Source organism: Pseudophryne corroboree, chromosome 10 (assembly GCF_028390025.1).
Source record: "Pseudophryne corroboree isolate aPseCor3 chromosome 10, aPseCor3.hap2, whole genome shotgun sequence".
Classification (NCBI taxonomy): domain Eukaryota; kingdom Metazoa; phylum Chordata; class Amphibia; order Anura; family Myobatrachidae; genus Pseudophryne; species Pseudophryne corroboree.
The window spans coordinates 15,709,745-15,730,027 of NC_086453.1; positions in this window are offsets into that span (position 1 = coordinate 15,709,745).

A 20,283-nucleotide genomic window follows, 5' to 3' on the forward strand; every position below is an offset into this window, starting at 1 on the left:
CCAGTGCCAGACATGACCCACAGTTCCAGACATGTCCCCCAGAGCCAGATACATAAATGCCCCTACAGTACCAGATACATATATGCCCCACACAGTGCCAGATATGACCCTAATGCCAGATACACTTGTCCCCACAGTGCCAGACATGACCCCCAGTGCCAGACATGACCCCCAGTTCCAGACATGTCCCCCAGTGCCAGACATGACCCCCCAGTGCCAGATATCCCCCCCCATGTGCTGCTCACCGCGCTTCTGTTGTCCAGCTGAGGGCGGGGAGGAGAGAGCAGCGTGCGCCTCTCCTAGCCCTCAATCTCCGGCGGCCGCGGCGGTGTCAGCTTCAACTAGGCGCCGGTCCGCAAGCCAATCAAAGCTCACGGTCTGGCAGCCAATCAGGAACCTCAGCTGCCGGACCGCGAGCTCTGGTTGTCTCACGGGCCGGCGCCGGTTAGCGGGGAGGGAGGGTGGTTTACACAGGGGCATGCAGTGCGCGTCTCTGCTAGGAGACAGACACTGCAGTGCTGCTGCTGTAGGGACGGCTCCAGGCTCCAATATGGCGGCCAGAGCTAGCGGCGCCCATAAAGTGTGGCGCCCTGTTCGGCCGCTCTATTGGAACATACCTGGAGCCGGCCCTGCCTCCAACCTTTGCTGGAGGAACTGCGGTCAAGTAGGCACGTTTTATCATATCTGGTGGACCTGTCCGGTCATAGCTCAATACTGGGCGATGATCCGCACTCTCTTTTCCCAACTAATTGATTTACCAGCGCCTCTTTCGCCGGCTAACCTTCTCCTTTGCACCCCACCCGACCACATCTCTAAAAACTCAATAAAACTGATCATCTTTATCTGTTGCGCAGCCAAATATCAAATAGCATGTAATTGGAAGAATCTCGAAGCTCCCAACCGCCAGGCGCTAATGAAGAGAATCTGGTTTGTCGCAAACATGGAATACATAACTAGCCTTCAACACAACACAGTACAAAAATTCCACTCTATCTGGCTCCCCTGGTACAGGCATCACGACCACCCCCTCCCGGAATTAAACTAATTATGGGTTCCATTCTATAACTATTATCTATCCCCCTAACCCTCTCCCCCCCACCCCCCTTTTTTTTTTACCCCCTCCCCTTATTTCCTTCCTACTTCTCAGGCACCCAACTCGAGGGAGAACTTTTCTTTTTTCTTTTTCTTCTTCTTTCTTCTACACCTTGATTTCTCTTTTCTGTCCCTCTCTTCCCACCTACTTTACCTATCCGTCTCGCTAAATATAAATATTTACTGTCTCCATTATAGCTCAGAACTCTGCGAGCTCACTCCTTTTTCCGATTTTACATCTTTCTGTTTTCCAAAAAACGTCTTCTTAGTTATGTCTCAAGTCACTAGATGTGACGTTAGCATTTTACACATTTTTTCCCTTTAACTACTTCTTTAGAGAAACTTTATGTATCTGTATTCATACTGGCCTTTTAGCCACATATTTATTGATTATATTCCTGTCATATTACTTAATGCTGAATTGTATGTTTCTCCTTCAAAATAAAAGCTACATGAATGAAAAAAAAAAAAAGAAATGGCTCAAAATTGGGGGCTGCTGCAAAAGTTGATTAACGTAATATTATTACCAGGTGACCAAACACTTTAAAAGAATAAATATGCAATATAAATAATTTACATATCTAAAAACATTTATCTTTATATAAAAAAAAGCAGGTGTAAGTAAAATCCAACAAACATAAGAGGACCACAGTTCTTTTACAGACGGAACCATTTTGTATCAAATTCTAGATTCTAGGGCAATATAATGTGATAATGTTTGTAAGCGCATCTATTCGATGTACCAACATATTTTTCCTGTTTATGTATTATCCCGGATGTGTTAGGTGGCACATTACTGGTACCATAGCAGCCCCAAGGTAGCAAAGTGGCTACCTGTACGTTTTCTGGCTGACTGTTCATTAATAACGTGTCCAGACATTTTCTCCTGCAGACAGGAAGATTCAAACCAGTAAGATAATAATAGGATTTTAATACCTACCGGTAAATCCTTTTCTCCTAGGATGCTGGGGACTCCAAAAGGACCATGGGGTATAGACGGGATCCGCAGGAGACATGGGCACACTATAAGACTTTGAATGGGTGTGAACTGGCTCCTCCCTCTATGCCCCTCCTCCAGACCTCAGTTATAGGAACTGTGCCCAAGGAGACGGCCATTTCGAGGAAAAGGATTTTTGTTAAACTAAGGGTGAGATACATACCAGCTCACACCACAACACACCGTACAACTGGATTACCAGGAATACCAGAAAACAGTATGAACGAAAAACTGCAACAAGCTGAACATAACCGATACACAACCTTCGTGTAACCGAAAACAACAACTAACAATACAACTGCAAGTAACAGTCCGCACTGGGATGGGCGCCCAGCATCCTCTACGGACTAGGAGAAAAGGATTTACCGGTAGGTATTAAAATCCTATTTTCTCTTGCGTCCTAGAGGATGCTGAGGACTCCAATAGGACCATGGGGTCTATACCAAAGCTCCAAACCGGGCGGGAGAGTGTGGACGACTCCGCAGCACCGATTGAGCAAACATGAGGTCCTCATCAGCCAGGGTATCAAACTTGTAGAACTTAGCAAAAGTGTTTGAACCCGACCACGTAGCTGCCCGGCAAAGTTGAAGTGCCGAGACCCCTCGGGCAGCCACCCAAGAAGAGCCCACCTTCCTGGTAGAATGAGCCTTCACTGACTTCGGCAACGGCAAAACAGCCGTAGAATGAGCGTGCTGAATCGTATTACAAATCCAGCGTGCAACAGTCTGCTTGGAAGCAGGATTTCTAATCTTGTTGGAAGCATACAGGACAAACAGAGCCTCCGTTTTCCTAACAAGAGCCGTTCTGGCGACATAAATTTTCAAAGCTCTTACAACATTGAGAGATTTTGGCACCGCCACAGCATCCGTAGCCACAGGGACCACAATAGGTTGATTTATGTGAAACGAAGAAACCACCTTCGGCAGAAATTGTTGACGAGTCCTCAATTCCGCTCTATCCACATGGAAAACCAAATATGGGCTCTTGTGAGACAAAGCCGCCAATTCCGCCAAGGCCAAAAGCATGACCACTTTCCAAGTCAGAAATTTCAACTCAACCTTCCGCAAAGGTTCAAACCAGTGAGACATAAGAAATTGTACACCACGTCAAGATCCCACGGTGCCACGGGTGGCACAAACGGAGGATGGATATGCAGCACTCCCTTCACGAAAGTCTGAACTTCAGGAAGGGCGGACAATTCTTTTTGAAAGAAAATAGATAAAGCCAAAATCTGCACTTTGATGGAACCCAATTTCAGGCCTGCATCCACGCCTGCCTGCAAATAATAGAGGAAACGACCCAGCTGAAACTCCTCCGTAGGAACTTTCTTGGCTTCACACCACGACACATATTTTCTCCAAATACGGTGATAATGCTTCGCCGTGACCTCCTTTCTAGCCTTAAGGAGAGTGGGGATGACTTCCCCGGGAATACCCTTTCGAGCTAGGATTTGGCGTTCAACCTCCACACCGTCAAACGCAGACGCGGTAAGTCTTGAAATACGCATGGCCCTTGCAGTAACAGGTCCTCTCTGAGAGGAAGCGGCCAAGGATCTTCTATGAGCAATTCCTGAAGATCCGGATACCCTCCGTGGCCAATCTGGAAAGACGAGTACTGCCGGAACCCTTGTTCGTCTTATGATCCTTAACACTTCTGGAACGAGAGGAAGTGGAGGGAACACATATACTGACTGAAACACCCACGGAGTTACCAGGGTTAATAGAACAAAGATTTTTTTGGGAGTGTCCCAGGACAGGCGCCAAGCAGCTACTGATATAACAGATACCAAGAGGTGTCACCACACCTCAAAAACAACTCTCAAAAACACAAATTTGAAATCTGTATATACACCAACAGCGCTTTTGTAGAATAAAAATCAATTATAATGTAAATGTCACCATTACATCCCTTATTGTCAGTTTTCTGTAGTAGATCCTTCAATGGATTTTGACTGATGTGGTCTCTCCGGGATATAACAACATGTGGGGAAATATAAGAACAAGACACCAATGTGTAGTATGTTCCTTCTATTCAATCTTTTTATACAAGGACTAGTAGTGATTATGTGCGTACCCCACTCACACTATAGTCAGATATTTTTAAGCTCATCAAGGTTTCTTTTCTAGTACCAAGGCTTGATTCACTTGAACTACGCCTGGTACAGTAAATATAATCAAATGATATACTGATGGAGCGTACCTCAAAACTCACACTCGCAAGCGGGGTGGTAAACACATCAAGGTATCTTTTCAAGACTTATAAATGTCTAGGTGGAGCGTACCGAAAGACTCACACTCATAGGGGCGATAATACACACATCAATGGTATCTTTAAGGTAACAGGAAAAATCTATGGATCCATTCATGCGTACCCAAACTCACAGTTCTTAAAATCTTCGTACTCCCATCAAGGTATCTTTAAGGTTCAACTTCCCTGTCCAGTATTCTTAGTGGTGACGTTCTTGCCTCCCCAGGTAAAGGAACTCAATCTCCTCAGATTTTATATAGGGGGGTACAGAATTTTATTGACAGTCACGAACATAGACAGATTTGTCTTAAAACCATGAAGACACACAATGTACAAAAATAAAATAGTTCCTGAGCAGAACCGGCAAGAAGAAAGCTGGAGGGGTTCCCAAAAAGCAACGGGATACCCCCTTTAGATAGAATATAAAATCAAAAATAAAAATTCAATATAAAAATCCGGAAAGAATTGTCACTACTCACACTCCTGCCTGTCAACGCGTTTCGGCCCTGGCCTGGGCCTTTATCGAGATGTCTCGATAAAGGCCCAGGCCAGGGCCGAAACGCGTTGACAGGCAGGAGTGTGAGTAGTGACAATTCTTTCCGGATTTTTATATTGAATTTTTATTTTTGATTTTATATTCTATCTAAAGGGGGTATCCCGTTGCTTTTTGGGAACCCCTCCAGCTTTCTTCTTGCCGGTTCTGCTCAGGAACTATTTTATTTTTGTACATTGTGTGTCTTCATGGTTTTAAGACAAATCTGTCTATGTTCGTGACTGTCAATAAAATTCTGTACCCCCCTATATAAAATCTGAGGAGATTGAGTTCCTTTACCTGGGGAGGCAAGAACGTCACCACTAAGAATACTGGACAGGGAAGTTGAACCTTAAAGATACCTTGATGGGAGTACGAAGATTTTAAGAACTGTGAGTTTGGGTACGCATGAATGGATCCATAGATTTTTCCTGTTACCTTAAAGATACCATTGATGTGTGTATTATCGCCCCTATGAGTGTGAGTCTTTCGGTACGCTCCACCTAGACATTTATAAGTCTTGAAAAGATACCTTGATGTGTTTACCACCCCGCTTGCGAGTGTGAGTTTTGGGGTACGCTCCATCAGTATATCATTTGATTATATTTACTGTACCAGGCGTAGTTCAAGTGAATCAAGCCTTGGTACTAGAAAAGAAACCTTGATGAGCTTAAAAATATCTGACTATAGTGTGAGTGGGGTACGCACATAATCACTACTAGTCCTTGTATAAAAAGATTGAATAGAAGGAACATACTACACATTGGTGTCTTGTTCTTATATTTCCCCACATGTTGTTATATCCCGGAGAGACCACATCAGTCAAAATCCATTGAAGGATCTACTACAGAAAACTGACAATAAGGGATGTAATGGTGACATTTACATTATAATTGATTTTTATTCTACAAAAGCGCTGTTGGTGTATATACAGATTTCAAATTTGTGTTTTTGGGAGTTACCAGGGTGTCCACTGCACTGGCTTGGGGGTCCCTTGACCTGGAACAATACCTCGGAAGCTTCTTGTTGAGGCGAGACGCCATCATGTCTATTTGAGGAATTCCTCAACGCCTTGTCACTTCTGCAAATACCTCTTGATGAAGAGCCCACTCTCCTGGATGGAGATCGTGTTTGCTGAGGAAGTCTGCTTCCCAGTTGTCCACTCCCGGAAGGAAGACTGCTGACAGAGCGCTCACGTGCTTTTCCGCCCAGCGGAGAACTCTTGTGGCCTCCGCCATCGCCGCTCTGCTCTTTGTTCCGCCCTGGTGGTTTACGTACGCTACCGCTGTTACGTTGTCCGACTGAATCAGGACAGGTAGACCTCGAAGAAGGTGTTCCGCTTGCAGAAGGCCGGTGTAAATGTCTCTTAACTCCAGAACGTTTATGTGGAGACAAGTTTCCTGGCTTGACCATTTTCCCTGGAAACTTCTTCCTTGTGTGACTGCTCCCCAGCCTCGGAGACTTGCATCCGTGGTCAGCAGGACCCAATCCTGGATTCCGAACCTGCGTCTCTTTAGAAGGTGAGAACTTTGCAGCCACCACAGGAGAGAAATTCTGGTGCTGGAAGATAGACTTATTTTCCGGTGCATGTGCAGGTGAGACCCGGACCATTTGTTCAGCAGGTCCCACTGAAACACCCGGGCATGAAACCTGCCAAATGGAACGGCTTTGCAAGCTGCAACCATCTTCCCTAGCACTCGAGTGCATTGATGAATCGACACTCTTGCCGGTTTCAGAATCTCCTTGACCATGCATTGGATTTCCACAGCTTTTTCCGCTGGAAGAAATACTCTCTGCAGTTCCGTGTCCAAGATCATGCCCAAGAAAGGCAGCCGAGTTGTCGGAATCAACTGAGACTTTGGCAAATTTAGAATCCAACCATGATGTTGCAGAACCGTCAGGGAGAGTTCCACATTTCTTAGCAACTGTTCCTTCGATCTCGCCTTTATCAGGAGATCGTCCAAGTACGGGATAATTGTGACACCCTGCTTGCGTAGGAGTACCATCATTTCCGCCATCACTTTGGTGAAGACCCTCGGGGCCGTGGAAAGCCCAAACGGCAACGTCTGAAATTGGTAATGATAATCCTGCACCGCAAATCTCAGAAAAGCTTGATGTGGAGGATATATCGGGACGTGTAAGTAGGCATCTTTTATGTTGACTGACGCCATAAAATCCCCCCCTTCTAGATTGGAGATCACTGCTCGAAGAGATTCCATCTTGAACCTGAAAGTTTTCAAATACAGATTAAGGGATTTTAGGTTCAGGATCGGTCTGACCGAGCCGTCCGGCTTTGGCACGACAAAGAGGCTCGAATAAAACCCTTCTCCCCGTTGGGACGGGGGTACCGGGACAATGACACTCTGTTGACATAGCTTTTGTATCGCAGCACTCACTACTTCCCTTTCTGGGACAGGAACTGGCAAGGCTGATTTGAAAAATCGGTGGGGGGGGGGGGGGGGGGGGGGGCACCTCCTGAAACTCCAGTTTGTACCCTTGGGACACTATGTCTAACACCCAAGGATCTAGGTCCGAGTGAAACCAGACCTGACTGAAGAGTCTGAGATGCGCTCCCACCGGCACGGACTCCCATAGGGGAGCCCCAGCGTCATGCGGTGGACTTGGCAGAGGCCGGGGAGGACTTTTGGTCCTGGGAGCCTGACACAGCAGGCGACCTTTTTCCCCTTCCTCTACCTTTTGAAGCAAGGAAGGTCGAGCCTCTTCCTTTTTTGTATTTATTAGGCCGAAATGACTGCATCTGATAATGTGGCGCCTTTTTCTGTTGTGCTGGAACATAAGGAAGAAAAAATGACTTACCCGCTGTAGTGGTAGACACCAGGTCAGCGAGGCCGTCACCAAACAAGACACTACCTTTATATGAGAGAGCTTCCATAGCTTTCTTGGAGTTGGCATCAGCATTCCATTGATGAATCCACAGCGCTCTCCTGGCCGAGACTGCCATGGCATTGGCCCTTGATCCCAAGAGGCCAATATCCCTCGCCGCATCCTTTAGGTAAGCTGCAGCGTCCCTGATATAACCGAGAGTCAACAGAATGTTATCCCTATCCAAGGTATCCATATCAGATGCCAAATTCTCAGCCCACTTAGCACTACTCACCCATGCCAACGCCACGGCAGGTCTGAGGAGTGCACCCGTAGTGACATAAATGGCCTTTAATGTCGTTTCCTGCTTACGATCCGCAGGATCCTTGAGGGCAGCAGTGTCGGGAGACGGAAGCGCCATCTTCTTGGCCAGCCGTGACAGAGCTTTGTCCACATTGGGAGATGACTCCCACTTTTCCCTGTCGTCAGAGGGGAAAGGATATGCCATAAAAGTTCTCTTGGGAATCTGCCACCTTTTATCAGGCGATTCCCAAGCCTTTTCACAAAGAGCGTTCAGTTCATGAGAGGGGGGAAACGTCACCTCAGGCTTCTTTCCCTTATAAAAACAAACCCTTGTATCAGGAACAGCAGGTACATCAGAAATATGTAAAATCTTTAATAGCCACAATCATGTGCTGAATACTCTTAACCAATTTTGGATATAAACTGGCCTCACTATAGTCGACACTGGAGTCAGAGTCCGTGTCGGTATCCGTATCAGCTATTTGGGTAAATGAATGCTTTTGTGACCCTGAGGGGACCTGTACCTGAGACAAGGCGTCCTCCATTGATTTTCTCCACGTTTGTGTCTGAGAATCAGATTTATCCAGCCTTTTAGACAATAACGCCACATTTGCATTCAATGTACTCAACATATTCACCCAATCAGCAGTCGGCGGTGCCGACAGAGTCACTCCCAAATCCTTCTCTGCGCCCCCAGTAACTTCCTCCGGGGAGGAGCACTCAGCCTCAGACATGTCGACACACCGTACCGACACGCACACACTCACACTGGCTATAGGAGACAGACCCACAGGGAAGCCTGTTAGAGAAACACAGAGGGAGTTTACCAGCTCACACCCCAGCGCCCATATAATACTGAGAAAGAATATATGATGTATGCGCTGTTATAATAGCACCATATTACTGTGCCCCCCCATCCCCGTTTTGCTCCCTGTACTTGATAAGGAGAGTGGAGGTCCGAGCCAGCGTGTCTGCAAGTGTATGAAGAGAGAAAATGGCGCTGGTAAGCTGTGAGGCTAAGCCACGCCCCCACCTCGGCGCGCTGTAGTCCCACTCAATTTTAAATATTTATACTGGCGGGGGCTTATATTTAGTGCCTAGGCACTTATAATATATCTCTTTAGCCAGTTTTCTGCCTCAGTAACATGCTGCCCAGGGCGCCCCCCCTGCGCCCTGCACCCTGTAAGTGCCGTTGGAAGTATGTGTGGGAGCATGGGGCGCAGCGTGACCGCTGCGCTGTACCTCGTCACTGAAGTCTTCTTTCTTCTATATACTCACCCAGCTTCTTTCTTCTGTGAGGGGGAACAAGCAGCTAGGCGCACCAAGTGATCGAACCCTCTGGAGCTAATGGTGTCCAGTAGCCTAAGAAGCAGAGCCTTTAACTCAGAAGAAGTAGGTCTGACTTCTCTCCCCTCAGTCCCACGAAGCAGGGAGCCTGTAGCCAGCAGGTCTCCCTGAAAATAAAAAACCTAACATAAAGTATTTTCAGAGAAACTCAGGAGAGCTCCCCTAGTGTGTGTCCAGTCACTCCTGGGCACAGAGTCTAACTGAGGTCTGGAGGAGGGGCATAGAGGGAGGAGCCAGTTCACACCCATTCAAAGTCTTATAGTGTGCCCATGTCTCCTGCGGATCCCGTCTATACCCCATGGTCCTTTTGGAGTCCCCAGCATCCTCTAGGACGTAAGAGAAAATAATTATCTTATTTATATAGCGCTTTTCTCCTGCACGATTCAAAGTTGCTTTACAGGCATCAAAAATAGTACATAGTACACGGATTTAGTATCACAGCATTTAAAAGAATCACACAAATCATTAAAAACAACAAAACCTAGAGAGCGCCACTGGCGTTTTTACCATAGGTGCAATGTGTGCATTATATATGGGCCCCTGGGTACAGAGGGGCCCACACCGCACCCATGCTGCGTTAATACTTACCTTTCCTGAGTCCTACGATGGGCGCTGAAGCCGCCGCAGCCGCGGCAAAAATCAGTCCCAGAACTCAGTTAATAGTATCCGGTAACTTTAATCCTTTTTGGCATCTATGCAAAAAGGATTAAAGTTACTGGATACTATTAAATGAGTTTGACTCGAAAAAACATGGCCATGGTCGGATGTGACCTTTTTATATATAAATGTGAAATGTTTATTGTTTTATGAGAGATGTGAAATGATCATTTTTTTTATTGTTAGAAGCTTTTTAATTGAGAGATTAAGAGCAACACCCAGAATGGGTATATATAGGGAATACATAGTTGGTAAACCACACCCCCTGACGAAGTCCCCATAGGACGAAATGCGTTGGACGTGGCTGACTGACGTGGACGCTCTGACGTCATCCTCCGGAAGCAGAGCTGGTGTGGATACGAGCCGGGAATTCAAATACCTGAACGGCTAAGTCGCAGTGGAAACACCATTGCTGATGAATTTTAACCTCAATGTATGTGAGCATATGTTTCAAGTAAAGATTGTTACTTGTTTTAATACATTTACGAGTGCGCTCTCCATTCTTTGACAATATATATATATATATATATATATATAAAATAAGATTTTAAACCTACCGGTAAATCTTTTTCTCCTAGTCCGTAGAGGATGCTGGGGACTCTGTAAGGACCATGGGGTATAGACGGCTCCGCAGGAGACATAGGCACTGTAAAGCTTTAGAATGGGTGCGCACTGGCTCCTCCCTCTATGCCCCTCCTCCAGACCTCAGTTAGGACTGTGCCCAGAGGAGACTTGACAGTACGAGGGAAAGGATTTTGTTATCTAAGGGCGAGATACACACCAGCCCACACCATACACACCGTACAATGTGGTATACAATAACCAGTTAACAGTATGAATAACAACAGCATCAGCCATAGGCCGATCTCAACTGTAACTTAACCCTTAAGTATGCAATAACTATATACAAGTCTTGCAGAATGTTTCCGCACTGGGACGGGCGCCCAGCATCCTCTACGGACTAGGAGAAAAAGATTTACCGGTAGGTTTAAAATCTTATTTTCTCTTACGTCCTAGAGGATGCTGGGGACTCCGTAAGGACCATGGGGTTTATACCAAAGCTCCAGAACGGGCGGGAGAGTACGGATGACTCTGCAGCACCGACTGAGCAAACACGAGGTCCTCATCAGCCAGGGTATCAAACTTATAGAATTTTTTAAAAATGTTTGAACCCGACCAAGTAGCTGCTCGGCACAATTGTAATGCCGAGACGCCTCGGGCATCCGCCCAAGAAGAGCCCATCTTCCTAGTGGAATGGGCCTTTTCTGAATTTGGTACCGGCAAATCAGCCGTAAAATTAACCTGCTGAATCGTGTTACCGATCCAGCTAGCAATAGTCTGCTTAGAAGCAGGAGCGCCAACCTTGTTGGCTGCCTACAGGACAAACAGTGCATTTGTTTTCCTAACCACAGCCCTTCTGGCTAAATAAAACTTTAAGGCCATGACTACAACAAGGGCCTGGAAATCTCCTAGTCACCCGTAGCCACAAGCACCACAATAGGTTGGTTTACATGCAATAACGAAACCACTTTAGGCAGACCTTGAGGACGAGTCCCCAACCCTGCTCGATCCGCATGGAAAATCAGATAGGGGCTCTTGTGAGACAAGGCCGCCAACTCGGACACCCGCCTCGCAGATGCCAAGGCCAATAACATGACCACTCTCCAAGTGAGAAACTTCCATTTAACTGTTTGAAGCGGTTCAAACTATTGTGACTTAAGGAAACTCAACCCCACGTTAAGGTCACATGGTGCCACTGGGGGCACAAAAAGAGGTGGATGTGTAACGCTCTTTTTAATAAGTCTGGACTTCTGTGAGAGAAGCCAATTCCTTCTGAAAGAATATGGATAAGGCAGAAATCTGCACCTTAATTGAGCCTAACTTTAGGCCCATATCCATTCCTGTCTGTAGAACATGGAGAAAACGTCCTAGTTGGAAATCCTCAGTAGGAACCTCCTTGGCTTCACACCAAGACACATATTTTCTCCAGATACGGTGATGGTGCTTCGCCGTAACATCTTTTCTAGCTTTAATAAGAGTAGGAACGACCTCCTCTGGAATATCCTTTTCAGCTAGGATATGGTGTTCAACCGCCATGCCGTCAAACGTAACCGCGGTAAGTTTTGGAACACGCACGGCCCCTGTAGTAGCAGGTTCTCCCTGTGAGGAAGGGGCCACGGATCTTCTGAGAGCAGTCCCTGAAGATCTGCATACCAGGCCTTTCGAGGCCAATCTGGAACAATGAGTATCGTCTGCACTCATGTTTGTAATATGATTCTCAATATTTTTGAGATGAGAGGAAGTGGAGGGAGCACATAGACCGACTGAACACCCACGGTGTCACCAGGGCGTCCACCGCCGCTGCCCGAGGGTCCCTCGACCTGGAACAATACGTCCGAATCTTCCTGTTGAGGCGTGATGCCCTCATGTCTATATGAGGAAGTCCTCCACGACTTTTCACCATTGTAAAGACTTCCTGATGAAGTCCCCACTCTCTTAGATGGAGATTGTGTCCTCTGTAATGAAGACCTCTGACAGAGCGCTTACATGCTTTTTCGCCCCGCAAAGAATCCTGGTGGCTTCTGCCATTTCTGCTCTGCTTTTTGTCCCGCCCTGGCGGTTTACCTGCGTCACTGCCGCGACGTTGTCTGACTGGATCAGAACAGGCAGGATTGCGAAGAAAATTCTCCGCTTGTATGAGGCTGTTGCAAATGGCCCTCAATTTCAGCACATTGATGTGTGGGTAAGCCTCTTGGCCTGACCATATTTTTTGAACATTGTTTCCCTGTGTGACTGCTCCCCATCCTCGGAGGCTCGCGTCCGTAGTCACAAGAACCCAATCTTGGATGCCGAACCTGCGACCCTCTAGAAGGTGAGCACTCTGGAGCCACCACAGGGGGGGGGGGAGAGAGAGAGAGAGAGAGAGAGAGAGAGAGAGAGAGACTGGCCCGGGGGTTCCCGGGCTCCGATGTATGTGACGGTGGGACCCTGACCACTTGTCTAGAAGATCCCACCGAAAAGTCCGTGTGGAATGGCCTCGTAGGCCGCCACCATCCTTCCTAATAAATGAGTGCATTTAGTCTCTGACCATGTTCTGGAGTACGTGGGCTTTTTCCTCTGGGAGAAAGACCTTTTGTTTTTCTGTGTCCAGAATCATGTCCAAAAACGGCAGTCGAGTTGTTGGAACCAACTGTGACGTTGGTAGATTTAGGATCTTAGGTACACCTGATGAGGAGGATAAATGGGGACATGAAGGTATGCATCCTTTATGTCAAGTGACACCATAAAAACCTCCCCTTCCAGGCTGGAGATCACTGCCCGGAGAGATTCCATCTCGAATTTAATCCTTTTCAGATATAGGTTCAGGAATTTTAGATTCAGAATGGGCCTGACCGAGCCATCCGGTTTCGGGACCACAAAAAAAAACTTGAATAAAACCCCTTCCCCTGTAGAAGGGGAACCTTGATAATCACTTACTGATGATACAGTTTCTGTATGGTAGTTGCCACTGTTTCCCTCTCTGAGGAGGAAACTGGCAAGACCGATTTGAAAAATCGGTGAGGAGGCATCTCTTCGAATTCTAATTTGCATCCCTGGGATACAATTTTTACCGCCCAAGGATCCAAGTCCGACTGAACCCAGACTTGTCTGAAGAGTCGAAGACGTGCCCCCACCGGCGCGGACTCCCTCAGCGGAGCCCCCGCGTCATGTAGTGGATTTGGTCATGGTGTTCTTTTCCCTCTACCTCCACCTCTGGCGAGAAAGGAAGAGCCCCGACCCTTTCTGAACTTATGCGACCGAAGGGACTGCATTTGATATTGCCGTGTTTTATTTTCCTGTGGGGGAACATAAGGCAAAAGAGTAGATTTATCCGCGGTCGCTGTAGTTACCAGATCCGCGAGGCCCTCCCCAAATAAAACTTCACCTTTGTAAGGCAAAGTCTTTTTTTTTTTTTTTTGAAACAGCATACCTGTCCCTTGGCAGGTCCACAGGGACCGTCTAACAGAGATCTCCATGACATTGGCTCTTGAACCTAACAGCCCAATATCACTCGCAGCTTCTCTCCTATCTTATGCTGCGTCTTTAATGTGACCCAAGGTCACCAAAATGGTATCTTTTTCTAGGGTGTCAATGTCAGTTGACAAGTTATCTGCCCGCGCTGCAACTGCGCAACCCACACATGCCGACGCTACTGCCGGCCTTAGTAGGGCACCCGTATGTATAAATTGATTTTAAGGTAGTTTCCTGTCTGCAATCAGCAGGACTCTTAAGGGCTGCCGTATCAGGGGAAGGTAGCGCCCCCCTTTTTTCGACAAGCGCGTAAATGCCTTGTCCACCGTGGGCGAGTATTCCCACCGTAACCTGTCCTGGGTGGATAGGTTACGCCATAATATTTTCTTGGGAATCTGCAGTTTCTTATCTGGAGTTTCCCAAGCTTTATCAAACAGGGCGATCAGCACGCGAGATGGGGGAAAAGTTTCCTCAGGATTCTTTCCCTCAAACATGCCGACCTTTGTGTCCTCAGTGATATGCAAAACATCTTTAATTGCTACAATCATATATTGAATACACTTTTCCACCCTTGGGTGCAACTTAGCATCATCACAGTCGACACTGGAGTCAGAATCCGTGTCGGTATTGGTGTCTACTACCTGTGAAAAGGGACGGTTCTGCGACCCCGAAGGGCCCTGTGACACAGTAAAAGCTATGGATTGACTCCCTGCTTTAATCCTTGGACTCAGCTTTGTCCAAACTTTGTAATAAAGTCACATTAGCATTTAAAACATTCCACATATTCATTCAATCAGGTGTCGGCGCCGCCGACGGAGACACCACAATCATCTGCTCTGCCTCCTCCCTATATGAGCCTTCCACATCAGACATGTCGACACAGACGTACTGACATCCCCACACACACAGGGATACCTAATATAATGGGGACTGACCCACCATAAGGCCCTTAGGAGAGACAGAGAGAGAATATGCCAGCACACACGCAACGCCACTGTATACTGAGACAAAAAAAAAAACAGTCTGTCAGCGCTTTTTATTACAAGTGTAAAACACCACATATTTGCGCCAATAAATGTGCCCCCCCCCTCGTTTTGACCCTCTGTATTAACTAACAGCAGGGGAGAGTCCGGGGCCGCTTCTCTGTATGCTGAGGAGAAAAAATGGCGCTGGTTAGTGCTGGAGGAAACAAGCTCCGCCCCCCCGACGGCGGGCTTCGTTCCCGCTCTAAATCTTTATACTGGCGGGGGATCTCCTATATATTAGCCTAAGTCTGTGACTCTGTGCGTGCCCGTAACGCTGGGCGGAGTCACAGTGGCTGCATGCAGGCCAGGAACAGTCCCCTCCCTCGGTTCGCCCATCCCCGCCTCGTCTCCGCCCAGTGCCCTGTCTCTCTCCTCCCCGTACACTCCCTGTACGTACCCTGGTGATCCTGCAGCCGGGGAACGGGGACTGTAAGCCGGACTCGCCGTCACCGCACAGTCCGGAGGAGAATGCCAATGTGCTGCCCCCCCTCCCACAGCATTCACCCCACCCGCGGCGCACGGCCCTCCTTTCACCCGCACCGGCCCGCGGCACCCCGCACCCGCCCACCCGCGGCACCCAGCACCCTCCCACCCGCGGTACCCACAGCATCCACCCCACCCGCGGCACACACCCCTCACCCAACCACTGCACTCCCGTCCCCTCCCCCACCTGCTGCACCCCCCACCCCTCCCCCACCCGCGGCACCCCCGCACCACCCCGATACCCACTTCTCCCCCCCCCCTGCCCCCCACCGCACCTCCCCCACCCGCGGCACCCACAGCATCCACCACATCCGCGACACCTGCGGCGCACGGCCCTCCTTCCACCCACAGCAGCCAACACATCAGCCCCCCACCCGCGGAACACGGCTCGCGCCCCCCTCCCACCCGCACCACATGGCCCGCGGCACCCCGCACCCTCCCACCCGCGGTAACCACAGCATCCACCCCACCCGCGGCACACACCCCTCACCCAACCACTGCACTCCCGTCCCCACCCCCACCTGATGCACCCCCCTCCCCCACCCGCGGCACCCACAGCATCCACCACATCCGCGGCACACGCCCCTCCACCACCCGCAGCACTCCCGCCCCCTCCTGTAGCACCCCCCCGCCCCTCCCTCACCCGCAGAACCCCCCCTACCCCTCCCCCACCCGTAGCACCCACAACCCATAAAACCCACCCTCTCTCTCCCCCACCCGCGGCACCCCCCCTACACCCATCCCCTCCCCCCCCTACACCCACGCACCCTCCACCCCACCCGCGACACCCCCTTATCCACCCCACCCGCCGAACCCACACTATCCACCACATCCGCCCCCCACCCGCGGTACTCCCCCCTCCTTCCCGCTGCACTCCCTCCCCCAACCACAGCACCTCCCCCCATACCCACCTCTCCTCCTCGCTACACCCACACCCCACCAGCCCCTCCCCCACCCGCAGCATCCACGACATCCGTCCCCCACCCGCGGCACACACCCCTCCCCCACCCGTAGCACCCACACCCGCAACACCCCTCCCCCACCCGCAGCACCTCCCCCCCCCATACCCACCCCACCCGGCCCTCTCCCACCCGCGACACCCACAGCATCCACCACATACGCCCCCCCTCCCACCCACAGCATCCATTACATCCACCCCCCACACACGTCCCTCCAACACCCACGGCACTCCCACCCCCTCCCCCATCCAAATCACCCACACCCGCATCACACCCCTCCCCTGCCCGCAGCGCATCCGGACCCCCGCAGCCGCCACTCCTCCAACCACAGCACCTCCGGCCCCCTCCCCCACCCACACCTTCCCTAGAGCCGGATTAAGGGGGGGTCCCGGGGATACGTATCCCCGGGCCCCCCTTTCCAAAAGGGCCCCCTGCCACACCACAGATCGGATCTCTCTTCCGATCCGATCTGTAGTGCTGTAGAGTTGTGACCTGTGTTCCAGGGCACATCAGAGCTCCAGGGTGCAGGGGATCTGCGTCCCCTGCAGAGGACAGCGCCTGTCAGTAAGCGGTGGGTGTCCGGTGCAGGGACCAGATGTTTCCCTGCACCAGAAAGGAAGTGGCGACGGGCAGCGGCGCTACAAACTTGGCGCCGTTTTGCCAGCCAATCTGAAGCGCTGGCGGCGGGAGTTCAAATCCGGCGCCGTCCGCGAGTAAATCATGGCTCGCGGGGCGCCGGCCAATCAGATTGTCTCGCCGGGTCATTGGCCCCGCCCACGGCATCTGACGTCAGATGCCGGGCGGGAGCCGAAGAAGACGACCGCGCGGAAGAGCGCAGAAGACACCGAGCGAGAGCCGAAGAGGGAGGCCGCGCTGAAGAGCGGTGAACAGCCGGATGGAGGGAGAAGAGCTCCGGTGCCCGCTGAAAAGGCCGGAAGACGCCGTGCTCCTGATGGAAGATGACCCGGACCAGGTGAGGCCTCAGTGAGGTGGTTTCTCACTCACCCCCCCTTTCCTCCCTAGACCGTCAGGGATCGGGCACTAGGCCCGTAGGTCAGGGGCGGATCCAGAAAAAAATTACAGGGGGGGCACCATTAGGGACGTAGCTTCGTTGGAATGGGCGTGGCTTCGTTTGAATGGGCGTGGTATTGCAGGAAAAGACTACCTTATACCCCAGTTTTGCAACCTGCACGCCCAGACGTTGGCCACCACAGGAAAGAAAAATAATCCTGATTCATGCCCCTTACATTATTTGTCATTTTTCCTCCTTATAGTAATGCCCAGTATACATTATTCCACATACTGCAATGGCCCTTAGACATTATTCCACACACAATAATGCACATGACACAATATGCACACACTGTAATGCCCCAGACACATTATGCCACACACCGTAATGCCTGTGACACATTATGACAGGAATCGCAATGCCCGTTATACATTATGCTACACACTGCACTGCCCCTGATACATTATAGCACATACAATGTCTGTGACACATTATGCCACACACTGCAATGACCTTGAGACATTATACCACAATGCCGGTGATATAGTATACCATACACCGTAATGCCTGTGACACATACCGCAATGCCCGTTATACCCTATGCCACACACCGTAATGCCCGTTATATATTATGCCACACTGCAATGACCCTGAGACATTATACCACATACCACAATGCCCGTGATATAGTATACCACACACCGTAATGCCTGACACATTATGACACACACCGCAATGTCCGTGATACATTATGCCACACACTGCAATGACCCTGAGACATTATACCACATATCACAATGCCAGCGATATAGTATACCATACACCGTAATGCCTGTGACACATTATGACACACACCGCAATGTCCGTGATACATTATGCCACACACCGTAATGCCCATTACACATTAAGTCCTACAGTAAGGCTTCTAATTACTTTTCAAATACCTGCTCGTTGTCAGGGGTTTCATGCACTGGGTGTCATGCTCGTTGCCAGGGGTTTCATGCTCTTGGTTCCATGCACGGTGCCAGGGGTTTTCATGCTCAGGGTGTCATGCTCGTTGCCAGGGGTTTCATGCACTGGGTGTCATGCTCGTTGCCAGGGGTTTCATGCACTGGGTGTCATGCTCGTTGCCAGGGGTTTCATGCACTGGGTGTCATGCTCGTTGCTAGGAGGTAGTCCTTGTTGCTAGGGCTGTGCTCCCAGTGCCACATATGTCCCCAGTGCCAGATATTCCCCCACGGTGCCAGGTACTCACATGCCCCCAGTGCCAAATATAGCCCCCCCCATGTGCCAGGTACACATATACCCCCAGTGCCAGATATTCCCAGACAGTGCCACATATGCCCCCAGTGCCAGATATCTCCCCCCCCAGTGCTTTATATGCCCCCAGTGCCACATATGCCCCAGTGCCACATATGCCCCAGTGCCAGATATCCCCCCCCCAGTGCCACATATGCCCCCAGTGCCAGATATCCCTCCCCTGCCAGTTATTCCCCCCAGTGCCACATATCCCCCCCCCCCAGTGCCAGATATCCCCCCCCCGTGCCAGATATGCCCCCAGTGCCAGATATTCCCCCCAGTGCCATATATGTCCCCAGTGCCAGATATTCCCCCCCCCCCTCCCCGCCAAATATGCCCCCAGTGCCAGATATGCCCCCAGTGCCAGATATTCCCCCCAGTGCCATATATGTCCCCAGTGCCAGATATTCCCCCCCCCCCTCCCCGCCAAATATGCCCCCAGTGCCAGATATGCCCCCAGTGCCAGATATTCCCCCCAGTGCCATGTATGTCCTTAGTGCCAGATGTTCTCCCACCCCCCCCCCCTCCCCCCTCCCTGCCAAATATGCCCCCAGTGCCAGATATAACCCCCCAGTGCGTCCCTTCCTCCGCCGCCGCCGCCGCCGATGCTCCCCCCGCTCCCCTGCAGTTAGGAGGGACACGGAGGGCACAGTGCGCGCCTCTCCTGTGTCCCTCCTGTGTCTCCGGCGGCCGCGGGTCACTGTAATAAAGGAAGTGCTCACGAACGGCACTTCCTTTATGAGACCAGCGGCCGCCGGAGACACAGGAGGGACACAGGAGAGGCGCGCACTGTGCCCTCCGTGTCCCTCCTAACAGCAGGGGACGAAACGAGACCGCAGACTGACATGCGGACGCTAGTCCGCATGTCAGTCTGCACTAAAAATGACAGGGGGGGCACGTGCCTTGGTGCCCCCCCCCTAAATCCGCCACTGCCGTAGGTACAGTCAGGCCCTCCCGGCCTGTGGGTATGTAGTCGGGCCCTCTCGGCCCGTGGCCATTTATAGTCGGGCCCTCCCGGCCCGAGGGCGCATGGTGGGCATTAGGCCCCGTTAATAGGTGCACCCCCCACCCCTCTCTTCAATAGGGACCCCACTGTCTAAAGCACCCCGGGCCCCCCATGGTCTTAATCCGGCTCTGCCTTCCCCCATTCGCAGACCTACCACACCCTCCCCTTCCCCACCCGCAGCACCTCTTGACCACCTATCTACTGGCCTGTGTATGTTCAAAGGCGTGCAGGGGTTAATGGGGCGTAGCCCCAACCGACGGTATGAAGAACGCCCGTAGGGCGCGATGAATCACCTAGTTCTGAAATATATATCCTTTATAGTGTATATAAGTACTTTGCCAGTGTTATGTGAGGTATATTAATGCTGCCCAGGGCGCCCCCCCTGCGCCCTGCACCCTTACTGTGGTGCCTGTGTGTGTGAGCTGGGAGCAATGGCGCGCAGCGTTACCACTGTGCGTTACCTCATGAAGATCTGAAGTCTTCTGCCGCC